At 42.5% G+C, this 25,580-nt stretch overlaps 1 protein-coding gene and 1 long non-coding RNA gene across 6 annotated transcripts in view; one reads left to right on the top strand and one right to left on the bottom strand.

Annotated features, from left to right (window-relative positions):
- Window positions 1-25,580, top strand: part of CDNF (cerebral dopamine neurotrophic factor) — a 210,694-nt gene that overhangs the window by 156,742 nt on the left and 28,372 nt on the right. The gene's annotated exons all lie outside the window — the stretch shown is intronic.
- Window positions 23,746-25,580, bottom strand: part of LOC118155260 (uncharacterized) — a 38,104-nt gene continuing 36,269 nt past the window's right edge. For 2 of the 3 annotated variants that reach the window (XR_013519546.1, XR_004745492.3), the window contains one exon: window positions 23,762-23,932. This is a non-coding gene — a long non-coding RNA (uncharacterized LOC118155260). Of the gene's footprint in view, window positions 23,933-25,580 lie in introns of all 3 variants that reach the window. The other variant, XR_013519545.1, reaches the window with a different exon arrangement.

The following is a 25,580-nucleotide window of genomic DNA, read 5'->3' as shown; positions in this document are numbered from 1 at the left end:
GTAAGTTCTCCAAAATCTGATGGTTTTATAAAGGGCTGTTCCCCCTTCAGTCTGCACTTCTCTTTGCTGCTGTCATGTGAGGAAGGACATGTTTGCATCTGCTTCTGCGATGATTGTAAGTTTCCTGAGGCCTCCCTAAGTCTTGCAGAACTGTGAGTCAATTAAACCTCTTTCCTTTATAAATTACTCAGTCTCTGGCAGTTCTTTATAGCAGCATGAGAATGGCCTAATACATAATCCAAAATTATATTTCTGTTAATCTGTGGTTTATTAAAGTATTGTCTCTTAGAGAGTGGGGACATTACCAGTCTTCTTTAATGGTATCCCTAGCACCTTGGACAGTGCCTGGTACATAGTAGTAATTCAGTAAATTCTTGTGAAATGCCTCCCTCATGTCCATTATGGGCAAGGCACTCTCTTACTGTCTGTAGTGGGGGTACAGTGGGGTAGGTTTGATGTAGGCCAACACTGCCTATTTTAGATTTCTGGGATATAAAAAAGAATATGACATGGCTCTTGCCCTCAAGACAACAAATTATGTTTGCAATATGAAAATAATGTGAAAATGTCTGTATAATCAAAGTGCTGCTGGGAGCACTGAGGAAGGAACAATTCAATTTGCATTGGGAGGCAGGATCAAAGAAGGTATCTTGCGGTTGATGATACTTGTAATGAAGATTGGAGTTTGAAAGCCTACTGTGACTTTCATAATAGGGGCATAGTAGGGGCAGCAGTGGAACTTACATATTATACCTTTGAAAATGGCTCTGAGTACCACTTTTGCACATTTGCCCTTGATCTTTCATTTCTCAGCTAGAGAAGAAGGCTGGGAGGATGATCATTGCTGCATCAATGCAAATTCATCCAACTTAGAGGATATGAAATTCCCAGCTGCTGTTACAAATGCTTTTATTTGTTCCCTTGGCATGGTGCCCACTCTATTTTGAGAACATTTGTTCACACATGTTGGGAGGGCATCACTAATCACTGAAGACTTTCTAGGAAATGAGATGACTTTACTGAGTTCTTTTGTGACACCTCAGGGTGAGAAATTAGACATCCCATTCTGAAAAATTCTGCTAGGGTTCCCAGCTCCTCAGGCCCTCAGTGTGTGTTACTAGTGATGCAGCAAAGTGGTAAAGATTTCTCTCAGCAAATGCATTTGAAATTGAACATCTCCTTGAAAATAATTCTGCAGAAAAGAATGCACGAAGTGTAGGTAGACATATAGAATCCCAATTTCTCTGTAATCATCCAGTAAGGTTTTAGATTTTTGACACAAGAACTAAAGGCTTATTACTTTACTTTCTTCAAAAACACCTAACAATGCTGTTGTCTAAATGGAAATTTCTAGCAGAAAATGCAGTTTCTCATGATTTCTTTAAAATGCTTGGGTCCACTGACTTTGGGGCTTGCTGTAGAGTGCCTCTTCTTCTTAATTCAGGATTTATTCCTAAATGTGTGTCTCTGCATTGCATCTTGCTTTGGGTATACTTGTCTCTGGTTCTAGTTCATTCTACCAGATCTCCCATATTGATTAGCCATTCTCTAAAATCCTGTTAGGTATAAGTTGTGTCTGCTGAATTATTTGAAAAGTGTGAATATACACTATATTCATTCAAAAAACTTTTACTGAATGTCCTCTATATACCAGATATTATAATAGGAATTATGCTATATAGTCATGAATCTGAGAATGAGGAGGAGGATACATTCTGAGAAATGTGTCACTAGCAATTTTGTCACTGTGTAAATATCACAGAGGGAACTTACACAAACCTAGATGGTATAGCCTACTACACCCTGAGGCCAGCTGGTGTAGCCTATTGCTTCTAGGCTATAAACCTGTACAGCATGTTATCACACTGAAAATTGTAGGCAGTTATAACAGTGGCAAGTATTTGTGTATATAAACATATCTCACCATAAAAGAGGTACAATAAAAAGTACAATAGTAGAATCTTATGGTTCCACTGTTCCACATGTGGTTTGCTGTTAAGCAAAACATTGTTACATGACACATGACTGTATTTAGAGTGGTAAATACAACATACATGGCTCCATGCCGCTTAGAACCTATGGAAAGTGAGAAACACAACCATTAGACAGATAGAATGTGAGTTATAGCGAAATGGTAGCCTTTAAATTGGTAAAATGTAAGTTTTAGAGAAAGCAGAGTACTGTGGAAGTCTTGCCTTCATAGAACTTAAGTCAAATAGAGCCTTTAAAACATGACCATACAGAGCTCTAGGATAAAAGATAGAATACTAATTGTTGTAAGTTATGAATAGCTTAGAAGAAAAAATTTTCTTGGCTCTGGAAAAAAAACAGAAAGAATCAGCCATGTTTTAAATAAAAAGTCATAAAAAAATTATTTTAGGCCGGGTACTGTGGCTCACACCTGTAATCCCAGCACTTTGGGAGACTGAGGTGGGTGAATCTTTTGAGCCCAGGAGTTCAAGACCAGCCTAGGCAACATAGTGAAACCCCATCTTTACCAAAAATACAAAAATTAGCCAGTCTCAAAATAAATAAACAAGTAAATAGATTAACATTTAAAAATAAAATAATAAAAAAATCACTTTAGTCCATCATCAGTTCAGTTCCATGCAATTCTTGTTTTGCTTGATGTTGGGTTAGCAATCTTTATGAATGTATCAGCCCTTTGATTAGTCCTGGAATTATTTTTACCTAGCTCAATAGTATGATTTCCAAAGTTACTAGTCACCTGTACTTAAGAGCATTTGTCCAGGTCTTTTTTTTTTTTACTTTAATATTTTTATTTCTATTGTGAAAAATTTCAAACATACATGAAAGTAAATAGCACAATCAACCCATCATCCTCACCTCCCAGATTCAGCTACTATCAATCATTTTTCTTTGTTAAAGTATTTTAAAAAAAAAAACCACAGAGTACATTTCCCTGCTTTCTCCCATTGATTTGTCTGAATTGGGATCAAAACAAGTTACACACATTCTATTTGGGTTTTATGGCTCTTAAATATCTGGTAAAAAAACAAAAAAGTTCCTTTTTAAGATTTAAGAGGCAAACACTATCTGAAATACAAAGAAGGAATTGGGAGGACAGTATACCAGGAATCGTATTTTGGTAAGGGTAGGAGCATGCATGAGGAAAACAATGAATGGAAAAAGACCACTAGGGAATAAAACAGAATGCCAATCATGATGTGTTGGGGTAGTAAGACTGAATAATTTTTTTCTACTTTTTTGTATATTCGAATGTATTTTGAAAACATGTATAACTTACATATATATGTACTTCTTTCATTTTACCTATAATGTTTTATTATGCCTCTAGTAAAGCATTTAAAAAACAAACAAAACAAAACAAAAAAAGATAGAATACAGCATGCGCTAAAACAGAGACATGAGTAGGGGGCTGGGGAGCACTAAAGAGGTGAAAGAACCCCAGCTGAAGGAATCCAGGAAGTTTTTCAAGAGAATGCACTATAAGAGCTGGGCCTGGAAGGACGGAGATGAAATTCACTTGTGAAGGAAGACACATCAGCCAGAGTATTTAGAAAGCAAAACCCAAATACTGTAAATAGAATTCCAGGTGATACCTACTTGGAGTTTTCAGCCCACATTTTGGCTGATGATCTAATTGGGCATCTGACACTTTATCCTGAGGTCTATAATTTGTATTAATACTTACAGGAGCCATGCATGTGACAATGACAGACCAATTAGGAGTGTGCTCTGCCTTTCCCACCATTGTTACCTGTCTTCTGCCCTCAGATAATTGTGCCTATGTACATTTGAGACCTTTCTTAGTAGGTGATTGAAAGATAGAACCTTAGTGCCTTTCCCAGAATCAGGTAGCATTTCTTCATCACTCTGTGGATATACTAGCTTCATGGATACATTAGCCCATTTATAAGAAGTTCCTTTTAATGTGATACATTGTGGTTTGCTGTTAATGGGTGCCCCATTTCAGCAAGAGAAGTGCCAGGCAGGTTCTCCAGGGAGATGAAGTTTGCCTTTTTCTCACACCTGCCCTTTCTGTGTCCCAAGCCTCCTCCGTGAGTGATTAGTCAGGGTTCTCTAGAGGGACACAACTAACAGGAGAGATGTATATATGAAGGGGGATTGACTAAGAAGTATTGACTCACACGATCACAAGGTGAAGTCACACAGTAGACCTTCTGCAAGCTGAGGAGCAAGGAAGACAGTCCAAACGCCAAATCTCAAAAGTAAGGAAGCCGACAGTGTAGCCTTCATTCTGTGGCCAAAGGCCTGAGAGCCCCTGGCAAACCACTGGTGTAAGTCCAAGAGTCCAAAAGCTGAAGAACTTGGAGTCCGATGCCCAAGGGCAGGGAGCCTCCAGCACAGGAGAAAGATGAAAATGGAAGACTCAGCAAGTCTGCTCTTGCCACTGTCTTTTTCCTGCTTTTATTCTAGCCACGCTGGCAGCTGCCTAGATGATGCTCACCCAGACTGAGGGTGGATCTACCTCTCCCAATCCACTGACAGAAATGTAAATCTCCTTTGGTGCCCCTCTCACTAACATACCCAGAAACAATACTTTGCATTCTTCAATCCAATCAAGTTGATACTCAGTTCAATCCAATCAAGTTGATACTCAATTCAATCCAATCAAGTTGACACTCAGTATTAACCATTACAGTGGGGTTCCCTCCTCTACACTTTCACTTCCCAGTTTCTCTGTCATCAGAAGGGCATTGTGCACTGTGTCACCTCTCTCAGCCTATTGGTATGTTAAGCCTCAGTTATCTACTTATGGAATGAAAAGATGTGGTGCTTATGAAAGGGTTTTAAGGACGGGCGTGGTGGCTCACGCCTGTAATCCAAACACTTTGGAGGCCAAGGCAGGTGGATCACCTGAGGTCGGGAGGTCAAGACCAGCCTGACCAACATGGTGAAATCCCGTCTTAAAAAAAAAAAAAAAAAAAAAGGATTTTAAACATTAGCAAACAGGTAAAGAAGGACAGTGACCAACCTGGGCATCATGGTGAGACCCAATCTCTACAAAAAATTAAAAAATTAGCTGGGCATGGTGGTGCATGTCTGTGGTCCCAACAATTTGGGAGGCTGATGTGGGAGGATCACTTAAACCCAGGTAGTCGAGGCTGCAATGAGCCATGATTGTGCCTCTGCACTCCAGCCTGGGTGACAGAGTGAGACCCTGTCTCAAAAAAAAAAAAAAAAAAAAAAAACCAGACAGATGTAGGGAGAATTGCTTCCAGCAGCAGTGACCCTGCATGGTTAGTAACTTTCTCCACCTGGGCATAGAAGACCCTGAATGATGGGAGCAGTCAGTGAAGACTCCGTTAGACTGTGTGCTCCCCCAAAGCAGGGATTATTCTGTTTAAAGGTGAAGTGAGGTCCTTTATTGAAAGGCGCTATTTTCAAGGTTATTTGCAATCCCTTCTATATCCTATTCAATGCGAAAACAAAGAATAAGATAAAGAACTGAACTTGGGCTATGTTTGTACCTCACAGGGAGAAGGAAGAATGAGGTAATGGGGAAATGGTGATATGTTACAGGGTGGAGACTCTGCAGAGGAAAGTTTTCCACACCTGAGAGTTCCTTTGATTTGGCCAGGATGCTGTTCTGATAATAGAACAAATATCCTTGACTCATAGTGACAAGGAAAAGGCCATAACACCACAGGCAGAGAGAACTAACTGCATGTCAGCACAAAGGCAGAACTTGAAACCTCACTACATGACTCTCTGAGGATGAGCCAGTGATTCAAAGTTGCTGAGGACAGGGACAGTGGCTGGTTTACCTGTTCTCACCTGGGCGTATGCCTCACTTCTCAACAGCTGCTAACCCCAAATCACTCTCTTCCTGAACTAGTCAGAGTTCTCCAGAAAAACAGAACCACTGGAACATAAGTATAGAAGGAGATTCATTATGAGGAATTGGCTTGCATGATCATGGAGACTGAGAAGTTCCACGATCTGCCCTCTTCAGAGTGGAGATCCGAGAGCACCAGTGGTAAAATTCTAGTTCACGTCCAAAGGTCTGAGAACCAGGAGAGCCAATGGTGTCAGTCCCAGAACAAGGCAGAGAAGACTGATACCCCAGCTCAAGCAGTCAAATAGAAAGTAGAAGGAGTGAATTCCTCCCCCTTTCCCCTTTTATTCTATCCAGACCCTCCACAGATTAGGTAATACCCACCTACATTGAGGAGGGTGATCAGCTTCATCGAGTTTACTGATTTAGATGTTCATCTCATGTGGACACACTGTCATGGGCACATCTGGGCACTGAATAGCCCAGGCAATTTGACACAGAGAATGAACCATCACACTTCCCTGGTGAATTAGTCTGTTCTAGCATTTCTGTAAAGAACTAACTGAGACTGGATAATTGATAAAGAACAGAGGTTTAATTGGCACACAGTTCTGCAGGCTGTACAGGAAGCATGGCTGGGGAGGCCTTGGAAAGCTTACAATGATGGCGGAAGGTGAAGGGGAAGTAGGCATGCCCTACATGACTGGAGAAGGAGGAATAGGGAGAAGTGGGAGGTGCTACATGCCTTTAAACAACCAGTTCTAAACTCACTATCACAAAAATAGGGGAAAATATACTCACACAATCCAGTCGCCTCCCACCAGGCCCCTCCTCCAATGTTCGGGATTACAATTTGACATGAGATTTGGGCAGGGACACAAATCCAAACCATATGACCTGGGTAGCGTAGCACCTCTTTCGTTTTTGCCTTTACATGGTATCTGTTCCTTTTCCAGAACCTTCTATGGGTGCTCTGCCTTTTTATTTCAGAAAGAATGTGCTAGAATGAGGCTTCATGTAATTTCTTCTTATTCCACTAAATGCCTCTCAGAACAAGCCAAGGACCATGCGTATATACGACACACAATACACAAAGGCACTGGTATTGAATAAGATTCAATTGAACATTTGAACAATTTTAGCACAAAGGATTCAGGTTTATAGGTGACATACTGAAACAACAGAGCCTTCCTTTGCTAATTTCATCTGTAACCAAATGAGTAGAAATTACATGACCACTTTTTTTACAATTAAAAGGACCACTTTTATACAGAGAAGGAGAATAACAGTCTTTCAGAGGTGGCACATGTTGTCTTCTTTCATTCATTCCCTTGTGAGCGGGGAGATAGATGAATGGGCCAACTACGCTTTCTTGAGAGAATTCTTTTTGAAAATAATTTACATTCTTTCTAGTGGTTATTAAAAAAAAAAGGTGAAATGTGTTTGAAAAAAGTTGGCTGAATTTTGCCATTCTTCTTAAACCATGCATTGCTTTAGAAATAGGCCAAGTCTTTCCAAATGCTGAAACAACTTTCCAACATGTGGACCATTCCAGAAGACCTTGTGGAATCCCTGTTCTCTTTTAGGTTTCACTCAACCTGTGCTGTCAGGGCCTCAAGGCTGACACCACTTGGTCACACGAGGGGAGTATCCTGTAAGTGGGAGGCAGTTGGTTACAGTCAGAGGGTTTCCTCAGAACACCTTTTTTTGCTAAAGGTCGTCTAGAACTGAGTGGCACCCAGCATATTTTGGGAGTTGGCTGTCTGTATCATCTGCGTTTAGTCAAGTTTCATTTCCTGTGGTTTGTAGATTTCTTAAGTTTGAAGTAACAAACACCCCAAACGGTTAAAATTCTTTACCTAAAAATGATGCAATGAGGAAAACATACATGTATTTTTGTAACCTCTGTGGGGAAGTGAGACTGGGGTTCCACTGGGCAGCGCCTTGTTGCTGCACTCACAAGACCAGCCCCTCTGCGGGAAGGTCCATGACCCTGGAGTTCAGATCTTCTGGCTGGGCATCTCAGGAGGTGACAAAAACCAGACCCATTTTCTGACAATTCAGACAAATAAAATGTCTGCTTTTGCTTTCATGTCGTGGGAGGACAGTCAACAGCGCAGTTTCCACCAGAACCCGCTGTATCTCAGTCACACACCCTCTGATTTCACGCAAGGGTTGCTTATCTTCCATACAGACTTGGCTGAGTCTCTGGCCACAGATGAACAGGAAACTGTTCAGGTAGGAAAGTGAGAAAAAAAAGAAGGGGAACTTATCCTGAGTTTGCTTTCTTTCCATTCCCTTAACCATATCGGGCAGACAGTTTTTTGTTTTTGGTGTTTTTTCTTTTTTTTTTTTTTTAGATGTAGTTTTGCTCTTTCACCTAGGCTGCGGTGAAGTGGGGCAGTCTCGGCTCACTGCAACCTCTGCCCCACCCTTGGATTCAAGTGATTCTCCTGCCTCAGCCTCTGGAGTAGCTGGGACTACAGGTGCATGCCACCATGCCTGGCTAATTTTTGCATTTTTAGTACAGATGGGGTTTTGCCATGTTGACCAGGCTGGTCTAGAACTCCTGACCTCAGGGGATCCACCCACCTTGACCTCCCAAAGGCTGGGATTATAGGTTTGAGCCATCATGCCCAGCCAGGGAAGACAGTTTGAGGGTTCATGGGAGGCCTTTTATTATGGAAAATGCTACTAGGAGTAGGAGATGACTTTTAGTGAAGATATGGTCCTCAAACTTTTTTCTTTCTTTTTTTTTTTTTTTGAGATGGAGTTTCACTCTTGTTGCCCAGGCTGGAGTGCAATAGTGCAGTCTTGGCTCACTGCAACCTCTGCTCCCCAGCCTCAGCCTCCCGAGTACCTAGGTGCCCACCACCACCCCCAGCTAATTTTTGTGTTTTTACTAGAGACAGGGTTTCACCATGTTGTCCAGGCTGGTCTTGAACTCCTGACCTCAGGTGATCTACCTGCCTTGGCCTCCCATAGTGCTGAGATTATGGGTGTGGTGGCACCTGGTCGGTCCCCAAACCCTTCATGGGACTTTCTGGTCGGCACAGCTCCTCCCGTCAGGTCTTTGGTTCCAGTGAGAGATTCCTTGACCACTTTCTGCAAAACTGCACCTTTCCTTCAACTCTTACCTCCTTAGTTGCTGTTGTTTTTGAAGCTCCTTGCCACTATCCATACATTATATAATTCACTTGCTTTTTGTCTGTCTTCCCCTTCTAGAAGGTAAGCATCCCGAAGGCAGGGCTGTTTGACCATTCTGTGTCCTGCTGCAAACATAATGAATGCCGAGGAGGGAGCCTGACATACAGCAGGCGCTCAGTGAATATTTGTTAAATGAGGAATGAATACTTGCTTTTCAAAAACTTGCTGAAGGAAGTAGATGAATCGATCGCTTCTTGGCCTTTTGGCTAAGATCAAGTGAAGTAGATGAATCAAACTGAACAGTGCACCTTTTTCTCTTTGTTTTCTACCCCCAGCTCCTTGCGCGATGCTTGGACGATGTAAAAGCTGAAAATTAATGGTTGTTTGGCCAAAGTATGGATGTGTGAATGGATGACTGAGTCTGGTTTACAACACAACATTTGATATAAAAACGGTTGTTAATTTGAATGCTTAACAAACAGAAAGCAAACCATGGTAAGCCACCGAGAGTCAAAGATGAGTCAGACCTGAGTCTTGTCTTCAGGATGCTAAACGTACTTCATTTGTCCTGAGTTTACTTTCTTTCTGCTCCCTTAACCCTAGGACACACAGTCTGTGGGGTCACAGGAAGGCTTTTCTTAGGGAAAATGCTCCTTGGGGTTGGAAATCATGACTCTCAGTGAAGACCTGGTCTCTAAACTCTTTTATAGGACAACTATCATAGCTTGTATTTCAGTCTGAAGAATCTCACCATTCACTGTCATATAAATTCTTCCCAAGAAGTGAATGTTAGCCAGGTGCAGTGGTTCACACCTGTAATCCCAGCACTTGGGGAGCAGACTGCTTGAGCCCAGGAGCTGGAGAGCAGCTTGAGCGACATGACAAAACCCTAACCTATAAAAAAATAGAAAACATTAGCCAGGTGTGCACTGCAGTCCCAGCTACTTGGGAGACTGAGGTGAGAGGATCTCTTGAGTCTGCGCTGCTGAGGCTGCGGTGAGCTGGGATCATGCCACTGCGCTCCAGCCTGGGTGACAAAGTGAGACCCTGACTCAAAAAAAAAAAAAAAAAAAAAAAAAAGTGAAGGTGGCAACATGCTTGTTGCTGGAGATTTGCTAGAGGAATATAGACATGAAGGTGATATGTTCCCTGTTCTAAGAACTGAAAACACCAGTGAACAAGAGGCCACGGGCTCTAATATATATTCACAGAGAGAAAATGTTTCTAGAACTCATTTGTAGATCTTATGTTATTAAGTCTAAGTAGGAGAAAGTTGGTTGGCTTTCTGTTTAGGTTCTAAGTTTTTTTCCCCACCTGTTAAGTCCATTGAAATCACCCTAGAATCCAAGGAGTTGTTTCTCTAGTGACCAGAAGTAGGGTGGGGGTTTGAGGCTGGAGGTGTCTGTCTTTGGGAGGGGAAGGCCAGCAATGGTATGCTCTGGGTCCGAAGTGAAGGGAGACTTCCTGGCCTGCCTATTCAAGGTGTTCCAATCTGTGTCCAGTCCTCAGCATTTTGCCTTGAGAAGGTGTCAGGCTAACGAGATAGGGTTTCCAAGTACTCAGCACCTTCCTAGGCCGACTCTGTTAAGTGGTATCACTACCCAGGGTTTGGAGGCATTCAGACTTCTTAAGGTCACTGGAGAGCAATCTGTGCTTTCCCCTCTCTCCGTGCGCAGAGAGCGAATTGTTTCCAGATTTTTCTATTTCGAAAATGTAACCGACCATTTATTGTTCATAGACAGGAAAATACAAAAATACGAAAATGAGGATTTGATATAGTCCTCTGTATTCAAGGTAAGCCTGATGTGTTGCTGATGGACTGGGCACATGTGCCTTAAAGTGGGGCTGAACGGCACCTGTGCAGCAAGGTGTTTAGCCTTGACGCTGTGCCCACATGCCCTGGGGCATCCCAGTAGTCCATTTAGTATTACTTATTCTGCTCCAACCAATCCTATGTCCTCTTAACACACTGGGAATGGAGGCATGGAACTTTCCAGAAGCTTCCCCAGGTTGTAAAGTGAACCAGTTACCAGGAATCAAATTTTCAGTGTGCACAAATTGGGGCAGAATTGCCCAATTTTTTGTGTGTGGCACATGATGTGTTTCTATACTATTTCAGTTTCTTTTAATATTTTCTTATTTGCTTGTTTAAAATTTAATGTTGGCCCTTTGTAAAAATTCCTGAGAGGAGGAGGAAGTCTAAAGGTGACATTAAAATCCAAAATCGGAAGTAAAGTGATGGTCTTTAAATGGTTCCCTCCTGAAGGAATCACTCTACCCACTTCTTACTTCTCAGTTCCTTCCCCCATGTAGGAATAAAAAGATGAACTTGTATTGCGTGCCAGGGACCTCAATGCCCAATCTCCTGTCTCCTTGGAGAGCACCTCTCCTCCCATTCTGATGATGTGGAAGGTGGAAACTGTCATCTAGAAATTTCCACCGATGGTCACAAAGGCTCCCAAGAGAGAATATCCAAGTGTACAAATCTCAAAGATGGTTGTTATTTGGGTTGTTTTTGCTATTTACCCATGTTTTCCTGAAAACCTTTAAATGAAGAGAAATTTTGGCCCTGGAAGTTCCCCATGAAGTCAGCCTGTTTATTTCCCCCAGGCCCCCTTTCTGGTTCTGGGTTGGGTGGGAGCACCATACCTTGCTCTACATCTCAGTGTTTCCTGGTAAATCAGTTGCTGCTCCAGAATTTGTATCTAGGAGGAGCACGGGGCAAGAACAGATTGAAAAGACATTAAGGCACTTGTCCTAAAGTCGTCCCTGCACAGCACTTTATGGAACATAAGATAATGTCAATTGTTTAAATCAAGGAGGAGGAGGAGGGGCTGATGAAGCTGGGTGCATGGCCAACACTCAGCACCCAGCCCTTCTCCCCTTGCCCTTCACGTCAGTGCCTGTGACCCCACTTCTGGCACCTGCATGATTCTCCCTAAAGGCATCCTCTTACCGTAGAACCTGCGTCAGTCCCCTGAGGAGTAGTTGTCACCTAATCCCTGACGGAACTTTGTGAAAAATACCACAGCTCACTTGCCGTAGGGTAGGTAGCTGTGGAGCTGGCTCCCAGGGCTCCCCAGCAGGGTTAAGCCCCAGTCCCCACAGGAGTAGCCAGCTGTATAAATTCTATCCCAGCTCCCCACCTCTCCTGCTTCCTTCACCTCCCATGTGAACTGCTTTGCCCTGAATCCCTGTCTCAGGGTCTGTTTCTGAGGGAACCTGAACTAACAGAGGGTCCCTTGGCACAGTCACTATATTGAACACAACTGTAACATATTTTAAAATATTTTTGAGGGAGGCTGAGGCAGGCGGATAATGAGGTCAAGAGATCGAGACCATCCTGGCCATCATGGCGAAACCTCATCTCTACTAAAAATACAAAAATTAGCTGGGTGTGGTGGTGGGGCCCCTGTAGTCCCAGCTACTCAGGAGGCTGAGGCGGAAGAATTGCCTGAACCCAGGAGGCGGAGGTTGCAGTGAGCTGAGATTGTGTCACTGCACTCCAGCCTGGGCGACAGAGTGGCAGAGCAAGAACTCCGTCTCAAAACAAACAAACAAACAAACAAACAAACATTTGTGAGCCTGACTTGATCACAAATAAAACCCTGTCAAAAATCATTAAAACACTAAATGCAAACTTTCTTTTTGACTACTTACTATCTGCTATGGTTTGGATATTTGTCCCCCCCAAAAAACTTACATTGAAATTTGATCCCAGTGTTGGAGGTGGGGCCTAAAGGGAGTTTTGGTGATAAGTGCAGATCTTTCTTCATGAATGGCTTAGTGCCAATCTTGATGGATTGAGGGAGCTCTCACACTTAGTTCCCATGAGCTCTGATTGTTAAAGAATCTGGCACCTCCTTCTCTCTCTTGCACCCCCTCTCACCACGTAATCTCTGCACATGCCAGCTCCCCCTTTCCCTCAGATGCTGGTGCCATGCTTGTACAGCCTGCAGAACCATGAGTCAAATAAACCTCTTTCCTTTATGAATTACCCAGCCTCAGGTATTTCTGTTTTTCTTTCTATTTTTTATTTTTGAGACGGAGTCTCTCTGTCGCCCAGGCTGGAGTGCAGTGGTGAGATCTCGGCTCACTGCAACCTCTGCCTTTGGGGTTCAAGCAATTCTCCTGCTTCAGCCACCTGAGTAGCTGGGATTATAAGCACGTGCCACCATGCCAGGCTAATTTTTGGTATTTTTAGTAGAGATGGGGTTTCACCATGTTGGTCAGGCTGGTCTCGAACTCCCGACCTCATGATCCACCCACCTTGGCCTCCCCAAGTGTTGGGATTACAGGCGTGAGCCACCGCGCCCAGCCAGGTATTTCTTTATAGCAATGCAAAATGGACTAAGACACGACCCCACTGACTGGTCAAAATGGTAGCTTTCTCAAGCTTCTTAAAATCCTTTTCTGAACACAGTTTTCTGACCTTTTCTGAACAGTGTTCTATTCTATGTATCCATTAAGGGACATTTAATGATTAGGAAAAGGGAACGAGATTTTTCCATCTTGAAGTTGACTGTCACAAAGCATTATCTACGTAGTTACTGCCGTGTTTGAACTCACCTTGAACTTAAAAGTGGATTTAAATCATAATATCATTTATTTTTGAATTCCCCAATGCGGGCCAAAATATTTGGGTTAATTGCTGTTTGGTTTTGTATAAACTAGAATATATAATCACTTTTTTTTCTTTTGAGACGGAGTTTCGCTGTTGTTGCCCAGACTAAAGTGCAATGGCATGATCTTGGCTCACCGCAACCTCCACCTCCTGGGTTCAGGCAATTCTCCTGCCTCAGCCTCCTGAGTAGCTGGGATTACAGGCACACGCCACCATGCCCAGCTAATTTTTTGTATTTTTAGTAGAGACGGGGTTTCACCATGTTGACCAGGATGGTCTCGATCTCTTGACCTCGTGATCCACCCACCTTGGCCTCCCAAAGTGCTGGGATTACAGGCGTGAGCCACCACGCCCAGCCCTATAATCACATATTTTGTTTTGAGCCTTTAAAAAAAACAACAGCTGAGTCTTCACTGAACCCAGCTAAGATCACCTCTGGTTTCTTCTCCTTCATTACAGAGAGATGATGAGAGCAAGAGACAATGAAATATAGCAGCAACATGTTAATAAAGACCTTTCTCCAAGGAATTATGGCTTTCCCATTAAGGAAGTGGTGCATTGTAGCTATAATTCCTAATTAGGGTTAATTTGCAGTCTACATTCGACACAGATATTCAGAAAATAGAAAGAATTCTGGAGACCCAGAAAGGTGATTTCAGACTGATGCTACAAACAGAGCACACTCAGATGTAGATGTGTTTTTGTGGCCTGCCAATTTTTTGAAAATTGGTTGCCAATGTTTAAAAACTGGAAAATTTCGTGTAAAAATCTAGGTTCCAATTTCTCTTGAGAAGTTGTAAGAACCAGCCAAACCAGGCCTGCATTCCTAAGCAATGAAAAAAAATCAGCTGGAGTTGCCTTTTTAGCTGGTCCCTCCCCATCCTGCCTGGCCCCTGCAGGCATTTGGGGTTTAAATGCCAGGCTTATGACGTTAGAAGAAATGAGAGATAAAAGGAAGAATCACAAACAAATAATAAACTTTACGGTTTTCAGGCAAGAAGAAACTCTTCCTTGCATACTTATAGTTGTGTGGACGGTGTTGTGTTTTTGCTTCTTTATCAGAAATCTCTTCTTCGGCTGTGGTCTGAGGAGCAGGTAGGATTGTGTGGGGTCACTGCTATGGAAACGAGAGAAACACTGGCATCAAGCTGGTGGGCGTTACCTCACCCAGCGATCTTGACTCAGTTCCCTGAAGTTTCCTGCAGTTACATTTTACTGTGTGTAAGAGGCTAATGCGATACTGTTTAGGGGCTTTTCTGTGTGATTTCAGTAATGAATACTTACAAAATATTGTGCAAGTATGAAGACTGCCACCAGGAAGTGGAACCACATGGACGGCTGTGGCTGCACAGCTAGAAATGTCAATTCTAGCTTGTACCATGATGACCTGACACAGGTTTCCTGGAGGTCTCAGGAAAAGTTCCAGAACCACGGGCTTTTCTCCCAGAGCTCTTCCTTCAAAGGGGAGAACTGAGAGACCACTGTGTGCTCCTGAGAGGCTGGAGAGAACAGCTCCTGCTTCTGCTCAGCAAGGCTGGTGATGCGAAATGGCCTTTGAGAGCATTTGCCTGCCTGGCTATGGGCCTGGCAACTTTTAGATAGACACTGATCAAACTGACTCCCGTGTGCATCGTAGTCATGGAAATGTTCAGCTTTCCTGTTCAGGGAGAAACTGATAACAGGAACAAACTGCCCTTGGCTTTTTCTGAGCTATGGAAACAAAACAGTTCTAAGACTCAAAACGTCTTAGAACTTAGGGCACATTTTGCAAAGGCCTCATTCTAGTATTTGGCCTTAGTATTTGGTCACAAGTTTAATTGGTCCCTGTGTTCATGAGGCATTTATGGAGCCTTCCCTCTGCTCAGGGATTGTGAGTTTTGCCTGCTTGGTTTTGGGTTCAGCCAAGGCCAGTTATAGCCTTCAACCCTGATGGCTAGAAGTCGATATGTCACAATTCTTTCTGATTTCATGACTGCCCTGCTCCAAGTGGGCTTACAGAATGGAGTGTCTCCCAACCTGAGAAGGCTTAAGGAAAATGGGTGATTGCATTAATTCCTTCAGGTGACTTAACTTTCTCAGCTTCCTACCAATTCTAATCCTTCGGTGGTATTCTGAGTTAATCTAGTCCAGCTGTCACATTTGATTTTAGCACATTCAGGGACATATTATCTTAATTGGTCTGTTTTCACAACGGAACACAAAACGTCTGGTATCCATGCTAGCCTTGATACTACAGCAGTAACAATAGCTGACGTTTTCTAAGTAGTGTGCTTGCATTGCGTAAGCACCATGCTAAGTGCTTTACATGGATTGTTTACTTAATCCTCTTAGCCCTAGAAAGTAGTTCTATGTTATCTCCCCTTTGCTGATAAGAAAACTCAAGCTTTAAAAGTTAATTAAACCAAGGTCACATGGCAAGAAAGAGCTGGAGCCAGGACTCAGTCCAGACCTGGTTGAGTACAAAGCCCTATACTTCCTGTCATTTCAGCAGCTCTGCGAAAACCAGTATGTCTCTGGACAGAGTTGAGAATTTCTCTCTAGAGTTAGAGGGTTGATTTTGTCCTGACTTAGTGAGTTTATCAGCAGGGACCTGGGATCTGGTGCTCTTTGGAAAGCCTAACCCTCCTGGTTTCTGTCAGGAAGGAGCTCTGCAGGAGGGTGAGCTCTTGGAATTTTCCCTGCTCATAGAAAGTCATGTTTTGGTTGAGATGAAGTAGAGAAATGAAAATCACTGCTTTTTTTTTTTTTTTTTTTTTTAACATTTGAAGTTGAATATCTATGTTTTAAATCTGTCTCCACCCCATCATAACATTATGTTTAACTCTGGTAGAATCAAAGACAACAAATATCCCTTGAACTTACTTGGCTGTTCTCTCTGATTGTACAACTTCTGTTTATGGTGCTACCTTCCATCCTGGCTTCAAGCTTCAAGGTCATGTTGGATACCTTCTTTCTACTTAACCACCACATGAATTGTATGGAGCTCCTTTGCTGTATTTCTCATACCTATTCCAAATTGTCCAATCTTGTATCACACTCTAGTTTGGGTTATTGTTCTCTTATACCCAAACCATGTTCATCGTCTCCTAACTTTCTTTCTGTGTCCCAGCTTTACCTGTTCTTATAAACACTACACACCACTCACTGTCAGAGTATCTGTTCACCTATTAAAGTCCAACCTAGACTTGAGGGTGCAAGTCAAATTCTACTGTCTGAAGGAAGTCATTAAGTACCTACAAAAGAGTAATCTCTCCAGTACCTTTCTTATGGCTCATAATTTATGACTATGTGTGGATATATTTTATCTCCCATGGCAGAGATGGCCAGATGTTTATCGAATATTCATATTCTTTTCTTTAGCCAGAGAATCCTAATATTGTCAAGTGCAGTAATTGCCCAAGCTCTAAAACTACATTTCCCAGCCTCCTTAGAGATACAGCTGGCCAATGATATACAAGCTGAAGTTGTCAAGCGGTGTCTTAATTTGGTTCCCCCGGAAGTAGTCCCTGAGATAAGGATTCTAGTACAGCTTGCTTAATTTGGAGGTTGTCTCAGGAAGCATCAGTAGTAGAAGGAGGTCAATAAAGCATTGCTTCTTAGGAACAAAATCACTTTGGTGACTGGAGTTTCATCATACTGGGGAAACTCTGGGATGTAGCTCAGACGCTAGAAGTTTCCTTCACTATCATTAACACTTAACTCCAAGTTTATCCTAAAATCGGAGTAGAGTGCACTGTAAGGGTAAGAACAAGGGAATATGCCTGAGTTTTAAAAAGTATTATTTTCACTTTTACTACGAGCATATATGACTTCTTGAAGTTTAGTGATATAACAAAATAGGAAAAAAGGCTAATGATTTAACGCTGTGTAGAAGGAAGTAGGATGTAAAATGGTTTACCATAACGGCACGTACAGAACACAACAACTGATGCATAGCTTTATGCAATGGAGAAACTAGACCAGAGTGCTCACAGCAGTTGCTCCCCTTTGCAGTCCTGGCTCCTAGCACAATACGTATGCAATAAGCATTTGTTACTCTTAAATTAGTATCGAGAGGCCAGGTGCAGTGGCTCATGTCTGTAATCCCAGCACTTTGGGAGGCCAAGGTGGGAGGATCACCTCAGGTCAGGAGTTTGAGACCAGCCTGACCAACACAGTAAAACCCTGTCTCTAGTAAAAATACAAAAATGAGCTGTGCATGGTGGCACATGCCTGTAATCCCAGCTACTCAGGAGGCTGAGGCAGGAGAATCGCTTGAACCCAGGAGGCGGAGGTTGTGGTGAGCTGAGTTCGTGCCACTGCACTCTAGCTTGGGCAACAGAGCGAGACTCTGTCTCAAAAATAAAAAAGTATTGGAGTTAAGAATGAATTTATTTATTTTCCAAATTTTCTGTAATTAGCTTCTACAACCTTACTAATGAAAAAAAAACAACTATGTACAAATTAGACCAATTTCTGGTTTTACAACCTGAAACAATAATGCAGGTGAAGAGGCTTTCATGCTGTTGCTAGGAAGACTTCCAATGTGGCATTGACAACAGTAAGGCTTCTGGAAAGCTTCCTCCAGGGAGCATGTCCTTCCTCCTTCTTCCTGTCTGGAACATTGACAGGATATTATGGCAGCCACCTCAGACCTGGCTGTGACCCAAGAGATGAAACGTGGGTTAAGGATACCGGAGGAAAAGCACAGGGGATGCCTGCAGCTCTGATGACTAGAGCAGCAATACCGCCTCTGCATTGCCTGCCCGCTGGCCCTCATGATGTGTAGCAGCCAAGCAATGTGCCGATGAAAAGAATCAACTCTATAAAACATTTGAAGAGATGTATTCCGAGCCAAATATGAGTGACCATGGCCTGTGACACAGCTCCAGTAAATCCTAAGAGCATGTGCCCAGGTGGTCAGACTACAGCTTGGTTTTATACATTTAAAAAAAAAATCGTAAGACATAAATTAATACTTGCAACAAGTACATTGGTTCAGCCTGAAAAAGGTGGGACAAGTGGAAGTAGGGGAGTTTCTAGGTCATAGGTAAATTCAAAGATTTTCTGATTGGCAATTGATTGAAAGTGTTATTATCTAAAGGCAGGATAGAAGGGAGTGTCTGGGTTAAGATAAGGAGTTGTGGAGACTACTTATCTCAACGCAGACACTCCCTTCTATTGTACCAGAGACTGCTGTAGATGAAGCCTCGGAGTAGCAGGTTTCAGAGAGACTAGATGGTAAATATTTCTCAACAGACTTGAAAAGGTGCCAGGATCAGGAAAAAGACCTGCAAATGGAAGAGGATTCTCTATAAAATATAGGTTTTCCCCACAAGAGATGGCTTTGCAGTGCCATTTCAAACTGTGTCAAGGAAATATATTTTGGGATAAAATACTTTGGTTCCTTTCAGGTCCTACTGTCTATCATGTTGGTATCTTATGAAGAGTCCGTCTGGTCAGTCGTATGTCTCTGTTTTAATGCTAATGCTTGTCAGCTGTGCCGGAATTCCAACGTAACCTGAACCATGTCTGATCACACATTCCCATCATGGTGCCTGAACTGGCGTTTCAGGCTTACTTTAGAATTCCCTTGGCCAATAGGAGGGTGTCCATTCAGTTGGCTGTGTGGCTTAGAAGTTTATATTTGGTTTATGAACAAAACCTGCCATGTTGTTTATACCGCTGTTATTTGTGTTACCATTATTTGAAGACAAACCTCATCCTCATGTGTGTTTCTAAGACATGGAAGCTTCTTTAGAAGGATTGTCTCTGTGTCTTTTTATCTCTATCATAGCACCCATGCAGTGCACACAGAACCAAGTCCTCGATGAATCTTTGTGGAATGAAGAAGTTGAATTGAACCAACTTGGAGAAGAGTGTAGAAAGCACTGGGCTTGATGGTGTGGGTTCTGAAGATGAAGAGAACAGTATCTCATGCTCAAAGAACTGATAATAACATTGCATGTGGCTGTGTCACTGTTTGCCACCGACACACCTGGGTAGAGCCATGCAGAAGGTGTCCAGTCCTCTGTGTCTCAATAAAACACAAGACACCCATTCACTTCTGGTTCTCGCCTGGCGTCACTGGCTCTTTGGTGGTGTCTGCTGGAAAAGCTGGGCTTTTCCCAGTGTTACCATGACGTCTGAGTTTTGAGAGCTGTTTCTTTTCCCCTCAGAGCCTGAGATTATTCCAGTGATATCTGAATAGCTTGAGTTCGCTGGGTATGAACACGGAGGAAGTGGTTCCCTAGCAACAGGCGCCTCTGAAAGCCTCTTAGCACTCAGTACTTCTCCGGGCTTTTTGTTTCCCGTCGTCCACGCTGCCCGTCGGCAAACGGCCAGAGTGATGGCACCTGCTCCGAATTAGGGCGGGTCAGTTCGACCCCCGCAGTTCAGTTTCACTAAGTCAAAGGGCTCTGTTCCTCTTTTGGTCAAGCCTCCGCGTGAGGTCTGGCGCCTGTTTTGCTCCTGGTTAGACTATAATTACCTCAGATCACACTTTCTTAGTCGTCTAGATTTTGACCAGAAATGAAAAAGACTGAAGTGACTGAGATCATTTTAATTGAATTAATAAAAGAATTTTTTTTGGCACATCTTTTCAAAAGTGCTAAATCTCTTCTTCTTCTTCTTCTTCTTCTTTTTTTTTAATAAAGATGGGGTTTCACCATGATGGCCAGGCTGATCTTGAACTCCTGACCTCAGGTGATCCACCCACCTCGGCCTCCCAAAGTGCTAGGATTATAGGTGTGAGCCACCGCGCCCGGCTCAAATGTGCTAAATCTCTTAAGAAAATATTTTAGATCGCCTTTTTTTTCTGCCAAAAAATGGATTCTCACTTCATTCTTACTTTCAGTTTTTCTGCAGAAAATAAAACATATTCTGCCTTCCTTAACTATGTCAGCATCTCAATATATATTTGAATATGTGATTTGGTTGGGGCAATATTAGAGGGTGTTTACCGAGTTCCCTTGGGGTCTAGAGACAGCCCTTGCTGGAGGCACTGGTCGTTGGTACAGACCTTGGTATACAACTCTGAGATGAGTCTGGAATTGTTGACTACAAATGTCTTTTTCCACGTTCAAACTGCAATCTATATTGCTATTTGAATTAACAATCTTTTTTTTTTTTTTTGAGACGGAGTCTAACTTTGTCACCCAGGCTGGAGTGCAATGGTGCCATCTTGGCTCACTGCAACCTCCACCTCCCAGGTTCAAGTGATTCTCCTGCCTAAGCCTCCTGAGTAGCTGCGCTTTCAGGTGCCTGCCACCATGCCTGGCTAATTTTTTTTTTTTTTTTTTTTTTTGGTAGAAACAAGGTTTCACCATGTTGGTCAGGCTGGTCTTGAACTCCTGACCTCAAGTGATCTGCCTGCTTCTGCCTCCCAAGTGCTGGGATTACAGGCATGAGCCACTGTGCCTGGCTTGAATTAGCAATCTTACAGAAGATGGTTATACGTTTCTGCCTACCAGTTGGCTGGTATCAATCTGTAGCGCTGAAAATCTGGCCAAGACTGTGGTGATGAGTGACAGCATACAGCTAAATTATAATTGAACATAACAGCTCCCAGAATTCTCTTGTCTGTACCTTTTTTTTTGAGACAGAGTTTTGCTCTTGTTACCCAGGCTGGAGTGCAATGGCGCGATCTCGGCTCACCGCAACCTCTGCCTCCTGGGTTCAGGCAATTTTCCTGCCTCGGCCTCCTGAGTAGCTGGGATTACAGGCGTGTGCCACCGTGCCCAGCTAATTTTTTGTATTTTTAGTAGAGACGGGGTTTCACCATGTTGACCAGGATGGTCTCGATCTCTTGACCTCGTGATCCACCCGCTTCGGCCTCCGGAAGTGCTGGGATTACAGGCGTGAGCCACTGCGCCCGGCCCTGTACCTTTTAAAATATTTTATTTACTTCATTCATTCAACCAACAGATATTTGTAATTGTAATTGAGTGTCTGCTATGTGGAAGACATTGTGTTTTGTCTTGTGGGAAAAACATGAATGGCCTTTCTTAGGAAGATCTCCATTTAAAAGAGGAGCAAATGGAATGTAAATCAGTAGAACCTCTATAGAAAAGAGTATGGAGAGCCCTCAAGGAACCAAGAGTACATCTACCATTTGACCCAGCAATTCCACTGCTGGGTACCCACCCGAAGGAAAAGAAATTGTTATATCGAAAAGACATCTCGCACTCATATGTTTATCACAGACAGCCAGCCTGAGTACCCATCGACCAGTGAGTGGATAAAGAAAATGTGGCTTATATATACTGTGGAATACTACTCAGCTATAAAAAGGAATAAAATGTCTTTGCAGCAACTTTGATGGAGCCGGAGGCCATTATTCTCAGTGAAGTAACTCAGCAATGGAAACCCAAATACTGCATGTTCTCAACTACTAAGTGGAAGCTAAGCGATAGGTACACAGGGGCACACAGAGTGGTATAGTGGACACTGGAGGCTCAGAAGGAGGGAGAGGGGAAGGGGGTGAGGGATGAAAAATTCCCTGTTAGGTACAATGTACAGTGTTCAGGTGACAGGTACACTAAAAGCCCAGACACCACCACTATATAATTCATCCATGTAACCGAAAACCACCTGTACCTCTAGAGCTACTGAAATTAAAACAATTTTTAAAACAGTGGGTAAAATAGGTACACACGTGACCAGAGACTATCAAGCCTAAAGAAATATAAGCCATGTATTACAATCTGTTTAATCACCTCTTCCCCCGAGGGCAGTGGGAGTTTTAGGGTCACCCACCGTGCAGGGTGATCAATTGGTGAGGATGGAGGAGAACTGAGAAGCTGGCGTCTGTTCTGCAGATAAATTGAGGGCTTGTTTCCAAGACTATTAGTCCAATTCTTGTTGTTAACCTTTCATTCATTAAAATAACAAAACAGTAAAATCCCCTCTGCATCATGATATTCATTTCCACCCAATGGGTTTTTTTAAATCAATGTTAAAAACTGGACATATGTCAGCCAAAGTGATGTATAACAGAAATCAGGAAGAGAATTTATCTGGGAGCTGGGAATAATAACAAAATAAACCCTAGCTTAGGGGAAACTTGAATTGCCACTGTTTGTCTCATTTTCCTCCCAGGCGTTATTTTCCACTCCTAAATGAGAAAGGAAGAAAAATACATTTCAGTAGCCAAGCCCTCTGGGAGCGAGGTTTTCTCTCTAACAGCCACATCCCCCACAAGCTGAGTCCCTCCAGGGTCCTGTGCTCAGTTACAACCACAGTCTCGGTGAACAAGAAAGACTGACTTACAAATGAATGGAGACGTGGGGGTGAGAAAGGACTACCAAAATCAGACAGCCATGGTGTGTTCTTTCTCAGGGTTGCTTAGACAATGGGAAGCAGAAACCTAAAAGCCATTCTTGATGTATACAGGCAACAAGCCTTTGGGGATCGTTGCAAACTTACGAAAATCGACGCTGCCTTCTGTGCAGTTGACACCTCTGGAAGATTTATGAAGTGGAGAATGCAAGACAGGCAATAAAGGAGCTTTTTGTAGCCAAATAAGTGATGCGCACCCTTGGGCAGAAAGGAGAGTCAGGTCCCACTCATGAAAAGAACCAGATAGCCCCAGCAACGTGTCCTGAATCACAAGGCGGGGGCCCTGTTGTAACTGTTCCCTCTCCCCACCACACTCAGTATTTTCAATTTTGGATTGAATCACATATAAGAAAGATTAATGGTTGATTATTTTTAGAATCCTGGAAATGGATTCCCCATGACACTTGGTGAGCAGGTAGGCACCAGGCTTTGACTCCTATGCCCATTCACACAAAGTAGGAAATTAATATTTATTGTGCACCTACTAGACTAAGCATGTTATCTATATCCCTTCTTATAATTAGGAGGCAATTTATTCCCTGCTTTGTGCTGTTGGCCACAAAGATAATAGGGTAGAGAAAGCATCTAAGAAAGACCTCTTCTGTCTGACGCACAAAAAGGGGAAAAGTGTTCGTGGTTTTGTAGTAAACACACTCATACCAATATCCGCATTTGTGTATAGCATTTTTCATAATCCTTTCACAATCATTTAGTTTAGACCTGTCATTAAAATGCCTTGACATAGGATGGGACAGAAAGAATATTCACTTTCTGTGTAAAGAAATTGAGTCGTAGAGAAATTAAGTGATATGCTTAACGTCATGTGGCAAATGAGGAGCAAAACCAAGATGAGATTTTCACATTTTCTGAGTTCCAGTGCAGAGGGGAGCACTGGACGTATCTGTATTGTTTATTTCTGCGAACATACAAATGTACGTGATGCTCATGGGTCTTAGCAGGGCAGGCAGCATACGCATGAAAGAACAACATGGGCCGTGCGGAAAGCAAATCCCAGCTCAACCTCTGGTTTGTTGTTTGACTTTGGGAAAGATCTTTATCTGTAAAATAAGGGAAATAGGTAAATGACCAACTTCATCAGCCAGGTGTGAAGATAACACAATATAATATACAAAATGTACAAACGCTGGGTATCGTAAAGGGTGGAATAGAGAATTAAATGAGAAGATTGCCTGGAACATAGTAAGTGTTTGGTAAATGCTAGTCATCATTACTATCGTATTATTGTAAATTTTCAATAAATGTTGGTCTCTTCCTCCATGATTCTACTATCTTACTGTAATAGCTGGATTACTTATACAGAGTGAGAGAGAATAAGAATACAAACTGGGAGAGAAAACATCTTTCATTCTTACCCTCAATCTCTCCTTCTCATTATTGGTATCATTAGACAATTTCTAAGTAATACAATAGCAGCTATAAAAATTCTTAAACTGGACAGCTGTTTTCTTATGTCTTTGCCCAAAGTGATGTTGTCAAAATTGCTTTCTGGAGGAATTATTTCCTAGAAGCCTGCAGTGGTTGCGGAGTACTAAAATAATGTACCTGAAGGTCTGTGTGATGATAAGTTTTATGCATCAACTTGACTGGGCTCTGGGGTGCCAAGACATTTGGTCAAACATTATTTTGGGTGTGTCTGTGAGGATGTTTCTGGATGAGGTTAATGTTTGAGTCCGTTTGCCACATAAAACAGACTGACAGCCAGACACAGTAGCTCATGCCTATAATCCCAGCACTTTGAGAGGTTGAAGATAGCAGATCACTTGAGGACAGGAGTTGAAGACCAGCTTGGCCAACATGGTGAAACCTTGTCTTTACTGAAATACAAAAATAATCAGCCGGCGTGGTTCTCATCCTCTATAATCACATGAGCTAATTCCTTATAATAAAACTATCTGTCTATCTATCATCTATCTGTCTGTCTATCTATCTATCTATCTATCTATCTATCTATCTATCATCTACCTACCTACCTATGTCCAATTAGTTCTGTTCCTCTGGAGAAACCTAATACAAATTTTGGAACCAAGTAGTGGAATGCAGCTGTAACAAATACTTAAAAATGTTGAAAAGGCTTTGGAATTGGGTAATGGGTAGAGGCTGGAAGAATTTGGGAGTGCACACTAGAAATATGAACATTAAGGAAAATTCTGGCAAGGTCTCAGAAATGAGGATTGTGTTACTGGAAATTGGAGGAAAAATGATTCTTTTCATAAAGTAATAAAGAAGTTTTGTGAACTGTGTTCTAGTGTTTTGTGAAAGACAGAATGTGTGAGTGATAAAATTGGATATTTAGCTGAGGCGGTTTCTAAGCAAAGTGTTGAAGGAATGGCTTGGTTCCTCCTGATTGCTTATAGGGAAATGTGGGAGAAAAACATTAATTGAAGAAAGAATTATTAAGCCAAAAAAAACAAGAACTTGCAGACTTGGAAAATACTTCATTGCAAAAAAGTGAGAAATCATGTCCTGAAGAGAACACCAAGGGCATGGCCAAACTATCGCTTAATAGTGTTTATAGGGTTATATGAGCAGAAACACTGCCAGTTTGAACAGAAGGGGATGGAGATGTGACAAAATGAAGTGAGGGTATTGAAATTCTTCGATTTCACTGGATGAGAAAGTAGAGCTACTTGGAACATGCACTGTTCTCCCAGAGGAGAAAAAAATGATGCTGAAGTTGATTCAGAG

The sequence above is a fragment of the Callithrix jacchus genome, chromosome 7 (genome assembly GCF_049354715.1).
Source record: "Callithrix jacchus isolate 240 chromosome 7, calJac240_pri, whole genome shotgun sequence".
In the NCBI taxonomy this organism is placed as follows: Eukaryota; Metazoa; Chordata; class Mammalia; order Primates; family Cebidae; genus Callithrix; species Callithrix jacchus.
This window is presented reverse-complemented; position numbering and strand designations above follow the sequence as displayed.